General features: G+C 41.5%; 1 protein-coding gene across 5 annotated transcripts in view; it reads right to left on the bottom strand.

Moving 5' to 3' along the window:
• PCBP4 (poly(rC) binding protein 4) overlaps positions 1–14,042 on the bottom strand; it is a 45,564-nt gene extending 31,522 nt beyond the window's left edge. Inside the window, exons 1-2 of one of the 5 annotated variants that reach the window (XM_063291929.1) lie at positions 13,802–14,042; positions 4,848–4,934 (exon numbers count right to left, since the gene is read on the bottom strand). The gene's annotated coding sequence lies outside the window, so the exon portion shown is untranslated. The remainder of the gene's footprint in view (positions 1–4,847; positions 4,935–13,801) is intronic. The other 4 variants (XM_063291930.1, XM_063291928.1, XM_063291933.1 and 1 more) reach the window with 4 other exon arrangements.
• Positions 14,043–15,028: the final 986 nt, after the last annotated feature.

The following is a 15,028-nucleotide window of genomic DNA, read 5'->3' as shown; positions in this document are numbered from 1 at the left end:
TAGATGGGAGAGGCGCTTGCCAGCTGGAAGAAAAGTAGCTTAGAGATGGATGGACTTTTCCTTGTTAGTGCTGGGCCTGCCTAGTATCATCAGAGATGGGAGCTCACATCCCTGAGCAAGCTGGCAGGTGAAACTCTAGCCCACCCTTTTCTCTAAAGCAGGGTTTTTCAACTAGGGTTCCACAAGAGGTCACTAGGGGTTCCTCAGGAGATCACGATTTATTTACCAGGCTGACTCAATTCTACCCTTACTCCTCCTCACACTGAATCTCACTCCTCTGGCACATCAGGGGCTTCTGTGGATGGCTGGCCAATGTACTTCCCATCTTGACCTGAGTCCGTAGTTACTGCTCCTGTGGGGGACAAGGGATTCCAAAGAGCTTTGGGTTGGTGATTATGATGATTTCCTCTTTGATTACCTAAGATAAATGATACGAAATCCCTCCTGAAAATCCAAAAGAAAAGCAGGATGAAAATGCTAGTTAACCCAGGGATGAGGCGAGAAGGCAACAGCTGTGTAAATGCAGCCGTGGTCACCATGTCCCTTCTGATCTCTCAGCTGTCCCAGGCGGCAACTGTCTTATCAAAGAGTTTCAAGGGGTTTATTTAGACTCCACTGCTTTTATTCTTGCCTGGGAAACTAAGTGTCAGGAAAACCTGGGGCTTTGCTTGGGAGAACAAGTTATGGCAGGCTGGACAACTACAGCCAAGCCATCAGACTTCTTCTGCCTTCTGAGGAAGGGAGCCCTGCACTCCACTCCTATGTGGTAAGACTTTAGAAAAAGGATTAGAAAAGGAGGCACATCACAGGTGGGGCACAGGGCCATGGGAGAGAAGGAGAGAGGTACTGTTGCTTCCAGGTATAAGTTTGGCCTTAGAAACACAAGTCTTGCTTCGCTTCTCCTTCAGCAATGCAATCAGGAAGACCCCCACAAGCAGAGAGAAAGACACCATTTGGGGTCTACTAATCCAAAAGTAGCACCATTGTTTTCCTCCCTTTGCTATAGATTCCATAATATTTTACAAGAACAAACACATTTTAATGCAATTTGATATACAGCATGTATGTGTGTGTGTTTTCTTGCCCAGGGCTGAGAGAGAGTGACCCAGCTGGCTTTGTCCTTAGGCAGGACTGGAACTCACGGTCTCCTAGTTTCTAGGCTGGTGCCTTAACCACAACACCAAGCTGACTCTCATTTTATAACATGTTGTGTGTGTGTGTGCGTACGCATGCATATTTGAGATATAGTTACATGATTTACATAAATTTACCAAGTTAGTTTTTGGGGTTATGTTTCTTTGTGGGAGGTTATTTTTGTTTTGTTTGCTTTGGTATTATAATTATTAACTAACTGGATGTGCATATATTATTTTTAATTTGTTTTTGTATGTTGTTTTCTTTGTATTTCTTTTTAACAATTGCAAAGTTTACTTTTAACTTTAAAAATGAAGATCCCAAATGGGGCAAACTAATACTTCAAAAAGGATCCTAAAATCTTTTGAATATCTGGTGTTCCTCAGGGGAATCATTACAAAACAAAGCTGTTGCACTTTTATCAGACTCACTATCAGGCTGGTTCTCACGTAATAGCAAAAGTCATCACAGTACAATTTTCCCCAGACTCCACAGAAGTCAGCAGGGAAAAGGGGCAAGGGATGAGAATGCTTTGTGACATCAGCCCTGTGATTACACCCTTGTGGCTGATGTTGGGATGCAAGTATGAAAGGCCAGGGTTGTGATATTGTGGCATCTGTGTTGTGATGTTGCAATACAGGTTTCATACTTTTTTTGTCATTGCAGTTTGTAGTAGATGCCTATGACCAATATTAATTTACTTGGCAACATAATTATTTATTTTTTATTTTTATAAATAACTCAAGGCAGCGGGCATACCTAATACTCCTTCCTCCTCCTCTTTTCCCCACAACAACCCTGTGAGGTGGGTTGGGCTGAGAGAGAGGGACTGGCCCAAGGTCACCCAGCCGGCTTTCGTGCCTAAGGCGGGACTAGAACTCTCAGTCTCCTGGTTTCTAGCCTGGTGCCTTAACCACTAGACCAAATGGCTCTCATAATAATAATATATATAAAATAATATATAAGTTGTCACCTTAATTGCAGTAAAATAAGTATTTGTGAAATTTTGAGAAAACAAGGACAATAGTTAGTTGAGTATACTCCTACTGATAAGCCTTTTGACCAACACAGAATCGCTTTTCTTTTAATGTCAATTCTTACATAGCTAGAGGTTAAGCTCTCAGTCAGAGGAATTACTGACAACTAGCCTTGTATTTATGAATTTTTTCAGGTATTCTTCTACTTAACTGGCTGTTAAGTAGAAAAAAAGAAAGCAGAGAAAAGATCCTTTTCTCTACTCTCTGTTTCCCAGGAGAAATCAAATCTTTGTTAAATTTCATGATGATTGCATTTCAAAGAAAAGCCTATCATATTTTGTTTTTTTAACACAGGATGAGAAATCCTCTATATCAGATGGACGTGTTTTGAGCCAAACCAAACTGCCTTGAACTATTATTTCAAATATCATAATCAAAATACTATGCATTTTTTACATGTATTGTTATTGTGCTGCTATGCATGTTTGCACATATGCTTCCTTTCTTATCTTCAGATATCTGGATTTCTAAAGATGATGGTAATAATATATATCATGATTAAATTTGATTACAATCCACTACTATGCAATTCTATTCAAAAACATTTTACACTGATTCAAGTGAGACAGCTGCTAAAAATGCGGATTGCAGCCTTATGGGATAAAACTCTCCTGGACTGGATCAAAGAGAAGCATGCCTGCTTACCAAATCAAGACTCTAGTTTTGCAAAAAATGGTAGGAACAGTGGAAGATTATGCCATTGCCCAGCAAGGTGGCAGTACCTAGTCAATTAATCTTGAAAAATTAAGCATGGCTAAAGGCAGTAACTTCGGATGAGAGATGCCAGGAAATCCTAGGGCTACAGTCTAGACCAGGAAGTTGAAAGAAAATAACTTCTCTACTATTTACAATAAAGCTACATAGATGTGTCTGTGAAATCACTGTGGTCCAGCGTTGTCTTGAAAGATGACTTTATGCCATCACTTGGCTGGATGAGAGATGCTGATCTCCTAGTGATTATATGGACACATTCATACACTTTGATGCACATTCTTTGCAGCATACTGCAATGGTTTTTTTCCCCCTACACCCCTGGAATTTCCTAGTGATCTCCCTAGGAAAACTATTGTTAATAGTTACTGAAGTGTTGGAATTTTTCAGCCAAAGCAGTTTCCAACACTTTTAAATGTCACTCATCAGACATAATGTAGTTTTCTACTGTTACGCGTTAAGAAGCCTAGTACTGGCAATAGGAAATGAATCAATTCCTCATGCTGCATGAATTCTTATCTGCTAGAAAAAAAAAGAACAATAAACCAACAACAGGATTAACTGTGAACGACAGTTGAATGGTCACCTAATTTCAACAACAGTTCATCAACAACATTCATTTGAAACAACTGGCTAATTGCCCATAGTCACAAAGATGGCAACCCTACCAACAAAATTAAAAAGCTTACATAATTGTAATTTTAACAGAGTGGAATGCCACCTGTGAATTATCTTCACGGTCAGTGCTTGAGAACTTGCATTGAATTCTCTATCCAAAAGTTCCAATCAGATTCATCAAGTAGTGATCCTAGATTGCCCTCCTAAAGTTCTTAAAGACTTATGATTAATATAAGAGTTATGTACAAGACTGAAAAAAATCCCTTGCTTTTCAATGAAGTGGATGTATACCATCCTCCAACTGCTGATAATAGTCTGAACTGATGAAACATAAATAATTCATGAGAGAAGGATTGAACTTGACTCATTGGAACTTGTGACAAATCTTTTGCAGAATATATTCACCAGTACCAGAGTTTCCATCAATAATTTAATCGTTAATTCTATAAAATCTTCTATCCCATTCCTTGAATAGAACAAATTTATCCTCATGCTTAAAAAGAGGATGATTTAGGGATGGGAAAAAAGAGGAAGACCTGGAGTTAAATATTGTTTCTATCTGTTCCAAAAATTTATCGTAATTTTAAGAATGGTTTCGAGATGGTAGATGTTAATTTCTTAATGTCATAGAGAAATGGTACTGTAGGTAGCCAAAGGCTAAGTCAATTTTTACCAGCTGAACGCTATTTGTATTTCTAATGATACAATTTAATTGGTTTAATTGATAAATATCAACATATTTCAAATTTGGTATGCCTAATTTGATATGCTTTTGTTTCTACATGCTTACCATATACAAAACCAGGTAGAAGGCAAAAGAACTGTGGGTTCAGTGTTTGAAACAAACATAGAATTTTAAGAATAGTGATTTTAAATGCAGATACTCTACCATGACTTGAATTCTGTTTTAATATTGAGTAGCAGAGAGTTATAATTACATTGGTGTCACTGGTGTCAATCTTTTGTACTAATTTCTCCTAAATATCTACATCTATTCAGACCGATAGATTAGTTGGATGGGACATCGTTTCCTAAAGTTGCTTCTGTGATTATTTATGTTAATTTCACAAACTCCAAATACTGATATGCTATGAAAAAAGCAGAGTGGACTTTTAACATGACATGAAATTCAAGTGGCTCTAAAGCTGTAAGGCTGGCAAAAGCCTCCTAACTGCTTAGGACAAAATAGAGGACCCCAGTGTCACATCTAGAAGCACCAATGTGCCTGTAGACACTTTTCTTGCCACCCACCAGTCTTCCTATCCCACCCATTCTTTTACATAACACAGAATGCCAGCTTGCTGCAAAGTACTCCCTCCCCACCCCCAAACACACATCTAACATCACCTTTATTTTCAAGATGCTTCTGGGCCTCACCATAAGCATGATCAGTGGCTGAAGTACAGTACTTTGTTTAGAAGTGTGCACAGCTGCCTAGAAAAAAGACAAAGGTAAGCAGGGGTGGTAGAGAGCATCATGCAGGAGGGGGACTAGCTTCAGGTAGCATTGTTGTAAATCAGTGCTTTGTAAATGATTAGATTCTTCAACGGCAGCCATTTGGTGCCCATAACATATTCTCAAATTCCAAACATACCCACCAACTCCAGCAGTTTGGGGACCTCTGGAATGTAATTTTAAGTGGATTTACTAGGTTGAGCCTTTCTTGGCCTACTCCATGGCACAGTAAGACCAGAGTAGCACTGATTCCACCTGAGTTCTCAAGAGGATCAAAAGAATCCAGGGAACTGACAGCTTCATCAAAGCATATGACTAAGAATGAGATACACTGCTACCTCATTCCCCTACCTTGGGAATAACCCAAGATTTTATTATAAACTTTAGGTATATATAGATGAAGGTATTATTTATTCTCTAAGTCAGTAAGTTAAAAAAGATGCTATGGAAGACAATTCAATGAAATCTGTTGAAACAAATTTATACCGCTATTAAGGTTACTTATCAATGTAATTTCCCCTTAGTCTGTATGCTTCATAATAGTTAGTTTTCCATTAAGGATGTTCTTCTATATTTCTGTACCTACTATATGTTCATTGTAAAAGAAGTTGCCTTCTATGCTTTATTTACTCACAAGCCAGTTGGCAGTGGGCACATATTTTTCCAAAGTCATCCAATAAAAAATGTAACTGCTGCCAAGATAATACTTAACATTATCTCTGCAGATAGATTTCTGCTCTTGACCCATACCAAGCATTTACTATTATTAATGTGCAGCTAGAGGTTTATACATTAGGGCATAAATACATTGACAAGAAAGTAAGAGTAGAAATAATAGAAGGGGCTTAACTTTATAAGCAGAGTTTATTTTGACTAAAGAACATAGAGCTTTCTCATAAACATACTGCCATACGTTACGAAAGCATAATGTTACACTTCAACTTGCTTCATATTTCTTAATCATGGGAAGCTACCATTTAGATTGGCTGATCACACACCGACATGCCATTTGCATGGTTCAACATAGCAAAATACTCTAAGCATTTTTCCTGAGCAGGTAATCAATATAACTCCATACATGTGATTGAAACACAACCTCATTAAGCATTTAATCTCATTCATATCCTGATTCTTTGTTGGTGACCATGGAGACTGGCTTAGTTTAGAAGTTTCAGCAGTAACGTCAATGCTATAAGGGTCAATTTAGATCCTAGACGGTTGTTCGCACAATCCAAGTAGTTATTTTTACCATGACAAAGGATCTTGTGATTAAAAAAACGACTGCTCAGTGGATTACATAGGCATTTTACTGTCACTGTTACATTTCTGGCATAAAGTTACACAAATGAAATTCTGAGGAGCAAATATGCGACTTGATCACAGAAAGTGGAAACTAAGAAACGCTGCTTTACCTCTGTTGCTGGCCAAATAAAATGTCAAAAATAAAGGACAAGTGAGAAGTAAACAGCTAGTCAGTTATGCGGAATGATAACGAACAAGAAGACATCTAAAAACAAGAAAGTAAAAGGGATACATAACAACTCGAAACCAGAGAAGTATCAGAAATGTCAAATGTTGAATTGAATGCACCCATGATCTTATCACTTTGTCAAAAGTACTACTGTATCCTTAAGGTTTTAGTCCCAAACATAGTTCTACTGACTTAGCATTAAATCAGTGGAACTTGTTTTTGAACATACATGCTTAGAAAATATCAAAAACGATTGACCTTAATGCACATTTTCATATTCTCATACTTTGGATGGATTTTGTTGTAGGAAGAAATGCCAACCCCCCACCTCTAGAAATTGGGGCAAAGTAAGCCCATCTGATAGGAAATCTCCTACTGTGGCTATTGTTGATTTCACAGATGACAGGGAAAACAAAGATGCCACAGACCGTATAAGCAACCGGCAGCTTGAAAAGACAGCAGATGGTAATAGTGGCAATATTTGCCAGTGGAAGGGATCATCAGCCCTTGCATCTTATTAGTGCCTGATCCATTGACAGCACTTTGGCTCCCAGGTCTTAGCACAGCTCTCAAAACATTCAGAGCACCATCAGAGGGTAAGGAGCATGAGGAGAAAACTGAATTTTATCCAGCTGTAGCCACGAACAGTTCATGCAGTAGGTTGCCAAAGTGCTATGGAACCTGCTGAATTACTGGGCCAGAAGTCTCAAATGATGGGCTTTTCTTGTTTCTCTAGGAGGCCTAATCAAGTAAATTGTCTTAATTTGCAAGACAGATACCAGTGCATTAGTGACCTACAGTATGTAGAAAACACATTAATATATATCTGGGTGGGTCATTAACAAACAAACATCTAATATTAGGCAAGCTTAAAGTACAGTTCCTTCAAGTTCAACTCAACTCCTGGTGACTTCATGGAGATAGCCATGTAGTTCTCCTGGTAATAATCCAGAAGTGTTTGGCTGTATTGCCTTCTTTCGGGGTGATTTTTCAATTTCCCAGGGCGGCCTGTTGTTGTTAGTTGCCTTTGAGTCATTTATGACTCATGGCAACCCTATGTATAACAAAATGAAATGCTATTTGGTCTTGTGCCATATGCCTGACTGTTCCAATGTTTGCATCCACATGTAGGGTGGCCTACAGCTCTGGAATTTTCTGGGGGCCTCTCAACCAAGTTCTAATCAGGCCAAATCCTTCCTAGCTTTTGAACTCAGACAAAATCAGCCAGGGGCTGTCACTGGACAAGTTTAGAGATGGGATATTAACTTTTTCAAGATAGGCCTTGCCTGTCACATCAGGTTAATTATGTTTATGTTAGGCTTTTGTAGAAATGCAAGGGTTCAGATCACTATTCTTCTATTGCACCCTAGAGACTTGCTGAGATTAGCAACATGGAGTTATGTAGGATAAGGTCAACTCAACAAAAAGATCCAGAGCAACCCAACATGAAGAATCAAAATCAAACATTACCCAACGGTCAAGATATAGTGGAGATTTACTGAAAACTTAATACCGGTGCAGGATCATTAATTATAAATGAATATCAATATGGATCACTGAAAAATATGAATAGGAGCTCAAGTCCTAGAAAGTGAATCACAATCTAACAGTTATACAACTTGACAAAGGGATTTTTTTTTAATTTGGAGGTTTTATTCTTTGGATTTTGTCTGGGCAAATTAATTTATGGGGAGACAAATTTGGGGTTTTATCTTTCTCATAATCCAGACAACATATCTTATTATTAACCCACTTATCCTGAATAAAACTAACCTTAGCCCATGGATTAATCAGAATCCACACCTATGTATAAGAATCATAGAAACCATGTTTTGTGATATCCTAGTCAATGGATGCAGGAGGCCTGGAAAAACTGACAATGAAAGTTAGAAAGTTGTCTTAATTTTGTTCTCTTGCATTTATTTATTGCAAAAATAGGACAACTTTTTGTACCTCCCTTTCTTTTAAAAAACAAAAGTTTTTTGTTCTATTAGCCAGGATTACAATATTTCCCTGGCTACATTCTAATTTGTGAATACACTTTTTTTTTCATTATACATACTTCTTCAGTAATAAAACATTGTTTAATGAAATTATTTCACCCATACGCAAATCAATCTTAAGCTCTTGTTAGAATATCTGAGAGTTAAAACATTCCAACTGCAAATCAACAGGATGGAACTGAGAATTCACTGAAAAAAAGTTTTTTCCTTTCATTAAATCTTGAACTTCTTTTTATTTTGGGGGTCTTTGGGATGAGATGACAGAGAAACTTTGGATTTAGCTGATCCTTAGCCTACCTGTCCCCCCATGTTCTCTTCTGTGGCTGAAGATGGGATTCCTGATCTTAGAAAAAGCCAACCTTTGACAGATAGGAGGGAGAGTCCAATGCCAAATTGTCTCCCTCAGAGAAAAGGAACAAGGAGCCAACAAATCTTATACTAGTCTCTTCTCCTAGAGCCATAGAGCTGCCACCTACATAGCTTTAAGTTAAACTTACTAGTTTATGACTTTACAAAGAAAATGTTCTATAGCTTAGCCCATTTTCCAGCAACTGGCTTGTAATGTACTTTGCCAATCCAAGAAGTGCTCCTGGCTGCTGCAGGGTGACAGGGAGACAATGGTGCAGCTGAGTAATTTTGGCATTGGGCTTTAGACCGCAGTCTCTATCTATCTCTATCTCTATCTATCTCCTACCTACCTCAAACTGGGATAATCTAACACTTCTATGTTTGGGGGCCCTTTGGCTGCATGTAGCACCTTGCAGTTCTACCCCCAAATCCCATTCTGAATGGCATCACAGCCCCGGGATGGAAAAGTACATGCAACCTGATACCAACCCCATCTAGCACACATCATTAAGCCACCTGACTTGGTTATCACCTTTTGAAAGTGAAAGCTTAAAGACAGCTTATAAGACAATAAATATATTATTTAATCCTTATATTCCCACAGGACTTCTGGGCCATTTTTAAGTTCATACAAGCTTTTGTAGCATTCGGTAGCAGGCTCCTGGCACTATTCCCATCCTTTTCCAAGAGTGACAAGATTGGTTTCTACTTTTTGTGCTGGGTGTATAATTTGCACATACAGAATTTCATGGTGAATAGATCTGCCACCTTTTGTTCTCAAAAAAATTAGACCTCAGGCATCATCTCTTTCAGTATGTGCAAAAAAAGAAGTGCAAAGAAGTCTCACCATGTCTGTACCACTTGGAAATTTCCCTTAACAGCTTCTTAGAAAAATCACCCTCATGGTGCATTTATAACCCTTCTCCTGGCACCAGTGGACATTCCGGCTCCACAAAATGGATTCAGGACTGAAGGAACTTGGGCCCAGGCCTAGTAAGTCCCACAAGCATTATTCCAAAGGCCTAATACAATCTGGTCTGAAATACTGTAGTCAAATATAATATTACCCATAACCAACCATGTAAGAAAAGCTTTCAAATAAAATTGCTGTTTTTTGAAAAGCTCCCTCTGAAAGTGTATATTGACAAATTATGAATGTTTGCTTTAGACATTTTTAAAGCTAAAAGTACCAATCAAAACAATGCCTACAGTCTCTAAAGTTCCCTGATATATGGGAATGGATGCTGGAAAAAGAAAATGGTGCTTCTTTAACAATCTGATATCTGAGACAAGTGTTTCACTTTGCTTTGTGGTAAAGAGGGCTCTGCATCATTTCTTATTCCTGACCTTGATTATCTGCAATTTGATTTATTGTCTCATTCTGTTCCCGGGAGAAAACTCAATTCTTCCCAGTTGCATGACATCATCAATGTTGTCCTTCTTTAGCTTATCCTGCTACTTCTTTAGAGCGTCCTTAATTTACTAATTGTAAGAACCTTCTTTGGAATGGATAGAACTGAAACACGGCCATGAAATTGTTAGTCTAGCTTCATCGTAACAAAACCAATATTAACTTTGCTAAAAGTTAATGTTGATTTTGTTACGATGAAGCTAGACTAATAATTTTCCCTATCCAATCATTCCCAACTGGTTTCTTATTTTAAAGAGTGGGTGCCTTTGATTCTTTCTATGCAGTAGAACGAACCAAATATGAATACATCCACTGGAAAAAATTCAGAAGAGGACTCTTGAAAAGCAGTACCTCACCAGATTGAAATTGCTATTAGCAGAACTTATTTTTATCACCTGATGACAATATTGGGATATGTTGCAATGGTGAGAAAGGATCTTTGGGCCTGATTCTAATCACACCCTAAAGCAATGAAAAATGATAAATCCTAATCACTCGGTGATTTCACTTTATTTTCCTAATGCCTTAACACCAATACTTCCTTGAAATGCCCATGTCACTGATTGTATCTTAGCTTTTTACAAAGCCACTCAAAGAATTCTTTTTCCATTTCCTACCAATGCAGCTGGAGAGCACAAAGAATAACATAGTTTTAATAAGCTGCCAATGGAAGCTTGCTTATGTGTGCAGCTTTCTCATTAATCTTCCCCTACTCACCCCCAGCTTTCACATGAGAGGGATCTCTGACTGGAGCACAAGAACAATTCCTGGTGTGTTTCCTGAATAGTGAAGAGGAGGAGAGGAGAAGCCCTTGGAAAAATGACCTCATTGCTGCTTTGAATATTGATGTGCAGTTCCCAAACTGCATGGACAGGGAAGGGTGGAGGATGTGTGGATCTTAACAGGACAAAGAGGCAAATGTTTGAGGAGAAAGGGGAATTGGGATAATTCAATCAAGGCTTGAAAAGCACTAGAGGAGGATGAAAAATCCACCAGAACAGGGCTTTTACTGTAGAGGATGCCCTGCAGAATTCCCAAACAGAAGCCTTTATGGATGATTTAGTTGGTCACATGAAACAGATTACTATCAGAAGGGTGGAGGGAGGAGGAGGACGCATCCCTAGGACACAAGGTTCTTATTTACTTATTTAATGAGGTCAATGATTGTTTTAAAAAAAGACAAAAAACGGCTGGACAATTCTGTAAAAGGTACAGCCCGGAGCTGTGTGTGGCCCTCCAGCATCTTTTTGTAACCATCAGCGTCCCCCCCCCCCCCGCCCCCAAGCAGACAGAGCCAAAGATCTGTGACCCTTTTTTGTATTTAGGGCGAAGGGAAGGGTTAAGGGGTGTCTTAAGCTTTGCGGATATTCAAGGACCCCATTTCATGTGTTAAAACTCCTGATCCTGCACTCAAAATGGGCTCCGGCCCAGCCTTTTTTGGAGTATGGCTCTTGACAAGCTGCATAAAAGCCTGGTGCGGCCCTTCAGCTGACAGAAGTTGCACATCCCTGACTGGGGAGAAAAATTCTGGATGGGAATAAGGTCAGGCCTTTGTACTTGGAGCTGGCAGGATCACAACTGTATGCTTTCGCTTTTCCAACATGAAACAAAACATGTAAGAATTCCTCCCGCCCCTTCTTGTGCTTCTGCCTTTTAAGAGGAAATGACATTACAGTAAGCAAAAGCTCACTTTAACTCTGGGTTTCTTTAAGAAATTGGCTTTTCCAGCCTTTCCCAAGATTCTGCCCTCCAGATCTGTTGCTCTGGCTAGACATTCAGGCTGTTGGTAGTTCTAACAAATCTGGAGGTTACACCTTGGGCAGAGCTGACACATTCGCTTGGAATTAAGACTATCTGGAACTTATTTTTAAGTAAATGTGTTTAGGACCTGATACCAGAGCCTCCCCCACTGTAATGGTCAGACCGCTTTGGGGAAACAAATCTAATTTATCTCCACAGAATGCCCTAGAGTGGTCATGTGAGACAGTGGGTCATTTTGTATTGTGGTCCACGTGGCACGTTGGGCCATCAGTGGCCCTCTCCCACGTGGCGGAGAATTGTGGAAGTTGCACTCTCAATGTACCTGGAGGGCACTGGGTAGAAAGGTCACATACTAGTGAAAAGAGTTCTATACAGCCAGAAAATGAAGTACTTCTTGACATCATCCTAACACAAGGCTGGCTAAAACAACATTCCCCTGCCTTGACCATGCCAGTACCATCTTCATCCTTCTTTTTGGTTATCATACTTGGTGCCCCCCCATCTCTCTTAATAAAGAGGATGAGAAATGACCGGGAGAGGGCTGGCATCCAGTAGTGGAGTGGAACAAAAGGATGTGTACAGAACAAATGCAGTCTGCTGCCAAAGTGGGGGGGGGGGGGCAGGTGCTGGAAACAGAGGCTGTGTGACAAATGGAATGAGCTGGGTAGAGATTCATCACCCAAGCTGTCCCCAAGGGCCTCACCGCAATAGCAATCTGAGCACAGAAATAGGCCATGCCAGTTCCAAGCTCAGGACAGGAAGGAAGATGAACAGGGTACAAATATAGGAAGGGGGGGTGGCAGGTGTAAGCAACCACAGGCTATGGAGAACCGCACAGCCGTGAAGTTAGTTGAAAGGTGTTAACATCTCTGCCAGGAGGCAATTTAAGAAGTTGGTCAGTGAAAGAAAGGAGGACCACGCAGATAAAGCAGGAGAGGAAGCTAATAAAATCAGAAGAACCCGCTGGCTGAAAGTTCTAAACTAGAAAAGCCTGCATTTGAGGGGTTCATCCAGGAGGAAAACAAATGGAAAGAGCAGGTGCTGATCGTCAGCTGAGAACAGAGGGGCATGAGAAGGATGAAGGATCCCAGAGCGGTAGCGAGGTCTACACAGTCCAGAGCTGGGAATTAAGGAAAATCAAGGAGGGGTTGCGGAATTTCGGCGCGAGATCATAGCCCCTTTCTTACTTGGACTCCAACCCGCCCAAACAACTCAACACTTTTTCTTGCCTCCGAGAACGTGGGAAGTCCGCGCGACCGGTCACACGCGCCAAAGTTCTGCAAAGACGCTGCGCCAGATCATGCCGCTGGATTTACTAATCAGTGGGTTCGGGGGAAAGCGATCTTCCCAGGCACCAGATTTTGGGACGCGCTGGATCTGAACACTGCAAGGACAGAAGGGCTAAGAGCGCGGCGTGGGATGGCGCGTCGCGGTGTGCGTGCGCGTGGGGAAACTGGGCATCAACAACTAGTCCACCCACTCCCAGTGTCGTTGCTCCCTGCGCGGTCTGCTGCCGCAGCACCGTACCCCCTCCTGACTGCTCCCTGAAGAAAAGCTTCCAACTCCTTTCCAAACTGGCGCGGAAACACATGGCTCCGGCAAATGGGAGGCCAAACTTTTTTTCTCCCCTTCCCTAGAATTCCCGCCGGCCGAGCCGCGCGCCTTCCCACCAGCCGCGGCGCCTTACATGCGGCGACTCCTGCAGCTGCAAAAGTTGCTTTGGAGGGGATGGTGGCGGGGTGCCCATGCTGCCCCGGGCTCGCTCCCCCTCGGCACCCTGGTCTCGTAGCATCCCCAACTCCCCCGAAGTTGGTGGATGGATCCGACGCAGAGACTTCTCTCTCCCTCTTACCTTTGGGGTATCTCCAGAAAGGTCCTTTGTGCCTCCTAGTCCCACATTGTTACCCGGAGAAGCGTCTGTAACAACTGGGAGTGACATCAGCCTGGAACAATGAAATCAAGCGCTTCACAGGCGAGGGAGGCGCAGGCCAAAGCCTCGGGACTATTTTGCCTCCCCTCCGCCCCCAGCGGGCTCGCCCAGCCTCCCTCTGTCCCTCCCTTGCTCGCTGGCTCCCTCCAGGATCCAATTACAGTGGATAAAGGAGACACTAAAGGAACAATGCACACTGGGTAAGACCATCTGCCAAGGACAGAGACATTACACCCCCCTTCCTCCCCCCTCCCGCTTGCAATGCAGATCGCCCTTCCTCTGTTGTAGTTTGCATTCTTTTCCTGGAAACTGGTGAGCGAGCGGGCACCGCTAGCCTGCTTTCCAGCCAGCGAGGGCGGGAGGTAGCGGAAGGCTGGCCCTCCTTGCGCTTGCAATATTGATCTTCCCTCTTTCGCTGCTTTTCCCTAGATTTGTTTACACGAAACGCAGGTGGATTTGGTTGCTTGCCGCCTGTCAAAACAAAACGACGGCTTGCTTGTATTCTGCAATGGTGGTGGTGGTGGGTAGTTGAAGCTAGTTCCCCGGTGTAGGATCGCTGTGCGGTTACCGCGTCTTTGTGGTGAGTTGTGCACATCGTGCAATTCTACCAGCAAGAAAAGTGAGTCGGATTATTTTAAAGCAAGATGGACTCAATCCTTTAAATGTGTGAGTTATGGATTTATGATGTTGCCTTTAGCATTTATGCATTTTTCAACCATCCAGATCAAGAACCCTCCGCCAATATATCTCTTGGCTCTATGCATAGTTCAACCTGATTTCCTCCACACTGCTAAACTACTACCCCCCACACACACACACACACAGTGTGGTTGGATTTATGAAGTCCCAGACATGTTGGTGGGGAATTATGGTGATTCAAATCCAAAACGGGGGGGCACTAAGTTGGGGAGAGGCTGCTGTATGTAAGTACTATATACCTTTCAAGCAGCCAGCCACTTTCAATAATTCATTTTGCATTTGGAGGGAGGAGGACAAGGGCCGTTTCATTTTAATATACTTTCTGCCTTTGCAGAATACATTCAGGAAGATGGTAAAACAGTTCTTGCACCCTCAGGGCCATTGCAGTCTTATATCAGAGAAAGTACCAGCACCATTAGCAGAGTATGTCCTGTGAACACTCTGTTCCTG

The sequence above is a fragment of the Candoia aspera genome, chromosome 2 (assembly GCF_035149785.1).
Source record: "Candoia aspera isolate rCanAsp1 chromosome 2, rCanAsp1.hap2, whole genome shotgun sequence".
NCBI classification, from domain to species: Eukaryota; Metazoa; Chordata; class Lepidosauria; order Squamata; family Boidae; genus Candoia; species Candoia aspera.
The sequence above is the reverse complement of the archived record's forward strand: the minus strand, read 5'-3'. Positions and strand labels throughout refer to the sequence as shown.